The following is a 5,555-nucleotide window of genomic DNA, read 5'->3' on the forward strand; positions in this document are numbered from 1 at the left end:
TAGCTGCAGCCCTGGCCACGTGCATGCAAGCCAGGCCGTGCGCATGCAAATGGGGTCGCAACCTTGCCAAGTGCTATGGCGTTGGCTACAGCCATGCAAGCTATGCTGCTGCCCTTGCTGCGCTCTTAATAGCCAGGTTACGGCCTTGCCAAGTGCTGTAGCCCAGGCTGTCGTGTGGATTAAGGCCTTCGTTTGGCACGTTCCGACGCCTAACTCATTATAAAGTGTTAGCAATCCCCTTAGGCCTTAGGAATTTCATTTCGGCATGCATGTAAATCGTTTTTGTGTGTCAAGGCATACACTTGGGCTATATTATGTGTTCCTAGCCTTACGGGCAATCGGTCACGGGTGGGACAAGGAGGGGGGAGGGATGAATCGCAGCAACGCAAGGCTGAATATCAGTGGATCGTTGTAGTAAGGCCACTTTGCTATTTACAATACCCTATCACGTATTTAAGTCGTCTACAAAGGATTCTACTTGCCACTCGAGATAGGAATTGTACTTCAAGGCGGCCCGTGCGGCTTATTTGTTGCGCTGGCTTCACCAACGACACATGTCTTTGGAGGCTAGACGGCCCCTACTATGGGTCAACAAGCGGGCGGCAAGTGCATGCATCGCTTCTATCCCAAATTTTGACATAGAGGCATTCAGTCATAATCCAGCGCAGAGTAGCTTTACGCCACTGGCTTTTTAACCAAGCGCGATGACCAATTGTGAAAATCAATGGTTCCTCTCATACTAGATTGAATTACTATTGTGACACTGTCATTAGAAGGGCAAAACTAACCTATCTCACGACGGTCTAAACCCAACTCACGTTCCCTGTTGGTGGGTGAACAATCCAACACTTGGTGAATTCTACTTCACAATGATAGGAAGAGCCAACATTGAAGGATCAAAAAGAACGTCCCTATGAACGCTTTACTACCACAAGCCAATTATCCCTGTGGTAACTTTTCTGACACCTCGAGCTTCAAATTCTAAAGGTCTAAAGGATCGTTAGGCCATGCTTTCTTTCACGGTTTGTATTCGTACTAGAAAGCAAAATCAAACTAGCTTTTACCTTTCTGTTCCACATATGATTTTTGTTCTCGTTGAGCTCATCTTAGGACACTTGTGTTATTTTTTAACAGATGTGTTGGCCTAGCCAAACTCCCCACTTGACAATGTCTTTCATTCGAATCGGCCCACCGAGCCAGGCCTTGGGTCCAAAAAGAGGGGCAGTGCCCTATCTCTGATTCACGAAATAAGTAAAATAATGTTAAAAGTAGTGGTATTTCACTTTTACTGTTTTTGGCTCCCACTTATCCTACACCTCTCATGTAATTTCACAAAGTCGGACTAGTGTCAAGCTCAACAGGGTCTTTTTTCCTCGGTGATTCTGCCAAGCCCATTCTCTTAGCTATGGTTTTTTTGGATAGTAGACAAAGACAGTGGGAATCTCATTAATCCATTCATGCGCATCACTAATTAAATGACGAGGCTTTTAGCTACCTTAAGAGAGTCATAGTTACTCCCTCTGTTTACCCGTGCTTGGTTGAATTTCTTCACTTTGACATTCAAAGCACTGGGCATAAATCACATTATGCGAGCATCTGCAGGGACCATCGCAATGCTTTGTTTTAACTAAACAGTTAGATTCCCCTTGTCTGTACCAGTTTTGAGTCAACTATTCACTACCCGGAGAAGGCCCTGTGAGGAACCATTCCCAGTCCGTCCCCCGGCTGACATGCAGCGACCCGCTCTTACCGTGGGGGTAGCTCAAGCAGTCTGCCGATAATCGATGGGTTCAAGATTGGGACCCACATGCCTAGTCCTCAGAGCCAATCTTTTTCCCGAAGTTACGAATCCATTTTGCCGACTTCCCTTGTCTAGATTGTTCCATTGACTAGAGGTTGTTCACCTTGGAGACTTGATGCAGTTATGAGTATGACTAGGCGTGGGAGGCACTCGGTCTTTTGAATTTTCAAGGGCTGCATGGGCGCACCGGACACCACGTGACGTACGGTGCTCTTCTAGCCGTTGGACCCTACCTCCGGTTGAGTCGTTTCCAAGGTGGGCAGGCTATTAAACAGAAAAGATAACACTTCCCGAGGCCTCCGTCAGTGTCGTCGAACTCCCTAATGTTGCCGTCAGCTGCCACGTACCGATTTAGGAATTCTAACCCAATTCCCTTTTGAAGCTCGCGTTGAACACGCTCTCTATCGGGCTTCTTTTGACTCTTAGGATCGACTAACCCATATGCAAGTGCCATTCACATGGAACCTTTCCCTTCTTCGGCCTTCAAAGTTCTCATTTGAATATTTGCTACTACCACCAAGATCCACACCAATGGCTGCTCACGCTCGGGCTTGTGCCCAAGGTTTTGCAACGACTGTTGCGCCCTCCTACTCATTGAAGCCTGGCACTTGCCCCGACGGCCGGGTATAGGTCGCATGTATAAGTGTTATCCATTTTTGGGGCTAGTTGATCTGGCAGGTGAGTTGTTATGCACTCCTTAGAGGATTTTGACTTCCATGATCACCGTCCTGCTGTCTTAATCGACCAACACCCTTTGTGGGTTCTAGGTGTGAAGCCCCTGAAAAATGTATTCTCTTTAAAGGCCCTAATGTTTGAATTATTTTCTTAAAGCCCCTCAGTTCCTTGAATTATTTCGAATCTTCTCGGTTAGCATTTTTTTTTTAATCAAAACAGGAATATCCTAGCCGAATTAGGTTCCTTAGCCTAATTTAACTTAATTCTATATAAGTAAGATTCTAATACATGAATTTAATTCCAAGCCCTTACTTCTTTATTTAAATTCAAAAATTTCTCCAAAACTACTACATGTACTTTTATATTATAGGTATCATCAATCAATTTGAGATCTATATATATATACATTGGGGGATGTGTCCCTAGTACCTAAATTGAATAAAAAAATTGCCCCATCTCCCTTTCCAATGGCCGGCCACCCTAGGAAGATGTGAGGAGCCTATTTTCAAGAATTGTAATCATGGTCTTCTAGAAACCCTAACCCCTAGTACCCCTAAACCTAGGGTTTTGTTTCCAATACTAGTTTCATTTCAACTAGGGACCAACTAGATGTTGTCTAATCCTATGATTGAGCTCCCTAATCACTCCTATCCTATTAGACTCCAAGTAAATCCTAACTTTTCCATCCAATTCCAACTAGTGGGCCTTTATGTCTTTTTACATCAAAATTTGCCTATAAATATCACCATTCCCTAGCATGGCAAACACAAACAACACACTCACACACACATTCGGCCTAGAGGAGAGGAAGGAGAGCAAGAGAGAAGTCTTGAGAGGGAGAGGAAGGAAGAGGAGAGCCATCTTGTTCAAAGCCTAGCAAGTAAGCCACAACACAACCTTCTCTTTCATTTTCCTTTTTCAAATACATGTTCTTAAGAGTTCTAAACATTGTTTTCCGATGTGTTATTGATGAGTTACTTGTGTTAAAAATGATAAGGATTTAGCCATGATTACCTTTCTTGTTGTTTTCCTCATTTCGGTACAAAACTATCTTTTTCATACCAATCTCTCAAACTTTCCAAAGGCACATCTTCAAGAAAATTTTCTGAGTTTAATATATGTTAGTTAGCATGTTTTTATCACAAAATAAATGAAAATTTTCCCGTAGTGGATCTCTTTTCTCACAAATCTTCTTGTTTTGGGTATTGTGCCTTAGAATCTGTTTTCGTAGCCAACTTTCAAAATTTCTAGAAACATGTAGAAAATTATTCTGGACCTCTATTTTATGTCAAAATCTTCCTTAAGGAGTTAGCTTTCAACTAAAATTAGTTTCATTGAAAAACAGTGAGCGGTTTGCAAGAAAATCAAATTTTCGTAACGGTCGACGAATCTGGACAGTGCTGGAGTGTTTTCTGAATAACTTAAAATCTAGAAAAGCTATCCCATTTTCGAAATATGTTCTGGAAACTAGATTAAATTCTCTATGAACCATAGGAAGGCCGAGTCCGGTGAAAAATCTAAAATAGTCCTTTCATTCTAATCCTTGTGTGATATTGAATCTGGAAATTTTGTTGTGCATGGATGTTTTATGCTCTTGTGTTCATGAAAATGCTTATTAGCTTATGATCATATCTTGGCATGATATTATATGTGTTATGGTTATGTTCTTTATCTTCCTCATCTTAATGATGCATGCTTATGTGGATATTATTATCTTGTTAAGTCGGTCTAACCTTGATTTAAAACATTTAACTCAACGGGAAACTTAATTAGGATGGTATTGGGTTTTCAATCACTTGAGTAATGAAAGGATGATAATGTGTGATGTATAGATTGTTAGGATGTGCTCCCTATTTGGAAGTTAAAGTCTTGCGTAAGTGGTTTTCGGAACCCTTGAATGGAGCGATTGTATTCGGACCCTAGGTGGTTTGGTGTGAGGAGGGATTTGGGCAAGGCTCATTATTACCGTCTCTTTTGAGGCCCTGCGGTTGGCGCTACGCGGTATATAACCGTTGGTAGGCATCCAAGGTTAGTTCTGTAACAAAGCAGCAAAATATGGGGCATACCGAATAATCCGCATCCGATTCTTGTGGTTGGGAGGACGAAATCTCTTTGGAGGATTTCTAGTTTACTAACATCTAACTTGTAACCCTTTATTTATTTAGTATCATGCTTTACTACTTGATGTTATATTTGTGATTGTGTATTGGACTGGGAAAAAAGGGACGGGGTGTGTGTGTGTTTACTAGGCATTCAAAGCTCACGGCGTATCATGCCAGGTGCCGACGAGGAGTTTATAGCTGGAGACGACGAGCCTGAAACTTTCGAAGACTTTTGGCTATCTTAGGAAAGTTAGAAATACCTTTTGATATTTTGTAAGACTCATGTGAAGATTAAATTTGCTTTTGGGATCTAATGAAATGGAACAAGCTTTTGAAATTAAGGATATTCGTGGTTGTTATGTACTTATATTCTAATATTTATATGTATACACCTTATCGTTACTTATGAGACCTTGTGTCAATACTTGGTAAGATCTATCAAAGGGGTAGCGCACTGCCTAATTTGACTCCTCCGGCGATCTGGGATCTTACTTGGTTATTAACCATCTACTAGATGGATCAATCAGTCTTTTGCCCCTAAACCCAAGTTAGACGAATGATTTGCATGTTAGTATCGCTGTGGGCCTCCACCAGAATTTCCTCTGGCTTCGCCCCGCTCAAGCATAGTTCACTATCTTTCGAGTGGGGACAGGCATGCTCACACTCGAACCCTTCTCAGAAGATCAAGGTCGGTCGACGGTGTAACCCGCGAGGGTATCCTAACAATCAACGTCCTTGTGCCTTACGAGTTTACTCACCCGTTGACTCGCACACATGTCAGACTCTTTGGTCCATGGTTTAAGACGAGCCAAATGGAGAGCTCGCAGGTCAGTGTCGGGGGCACGCAAATGCCGAAGCACGCCGAGGGCGCGTGCTGCCAGCCACAATCGAGGCGAAGTCGTCTCTGTGGGCTTTTCAACTGCCTGGGCTTTGGTCTCCACCCCAATCCGCACCGGTCCATGCCCCGAGACGATCGA

General features: G+C 42.9%; 1 pseudogene; it reads right to left on the reverse strand.

The window, feature by feature from the left end:
* Positions 1–370: 370 nt before the first annotated feature.
* LOC145789977 (25S ribosomal RNA) overlaps positions 371–5,555 on the reverse strand; it is a 5,662-nt pseudogene continuing 477 nt past the window's right edge.

Source organism: Camellia sinensis, chromosome 4, assembly GCF_055761805.1.
Source record: "Camellia sinensis isolate YWXY chromosome 4, ASM5576180v1, whole genome shotgun sequence".
Taxonomy (NCBI): domain Eukaryota; kingdom Viridiplantae; phylum Streptophyta; class Magnoliopsida; order Ericales; family Theaceae; genus Camellia; species Camellia sinensis.